The sequence below is a fragment of the Brassica oleracea genome, unplaced genomic scaffold (assembly GCF_000695525.1).
Source record: "Brassica oleracea var. oleracea cultivar TO1000 unplaced genomic scaffold, BOL UnpScaffold20679, whole genome shotgun sequence".
NCBI classification, from domain to species: Eukaryota; Viridiplantae; Streptophyta; class Magnoliopsida; order Brassicales; family Brassicaceae; genus Brassica; species Brassica oleracea.
The window spans coordinates 1-332 of NW_013637196.1; the positions used below are offsets into that span (position 1 = coordinate 1).

Below are 332 nucleotides of genomic sequence, written 5' to 3' on the forward strand. Positions count from 1 at the left end.
CATCTCCATATTTGGTATAACTTGCAGAGCTGGTGACACCATCCTCACCGAAGCTGTGGTTGGTGATGGCAGTAATTATTTAGATTCTAGGTGTAACAGACATATAATATAGTGAACAAACGTTTGAGCGACTTAGGCAGCGAAGTAGGACTGGCTTGCACTTACTTCTTTGTCGAAGTGGAAATTGGTCCCTGAAATTGCATTCAAATATAAGCGTCCTGCAAGTCTAGCCTAGTTAGTGTTGGAATAGTTATACACACACAAGTATGAAATAGAAAGGTTTGTGGGAAGCTGTTGACCTCCTACAAATTTTGGATTAATGTTCTTTGATA

General features: G+C 39.8%; 1 long non-coding RNA gene across 1 annotated transcript; it reads right to left on the reverse strand.

Moving 5' to 3' along the window:
* On the reverse strand, positions 1 to 332 carry LOC106322386. The gene is made up of 3 exons (XR_001266393.1): positions 300 to 332; positions 166 to 218; positions 1 to 53 (listed from the first exon to the last, which is right to left on the reverse strand). It is a non-coding gene; the product is annotated as an uncharacterized LOC106322386 (long non-coding RNA).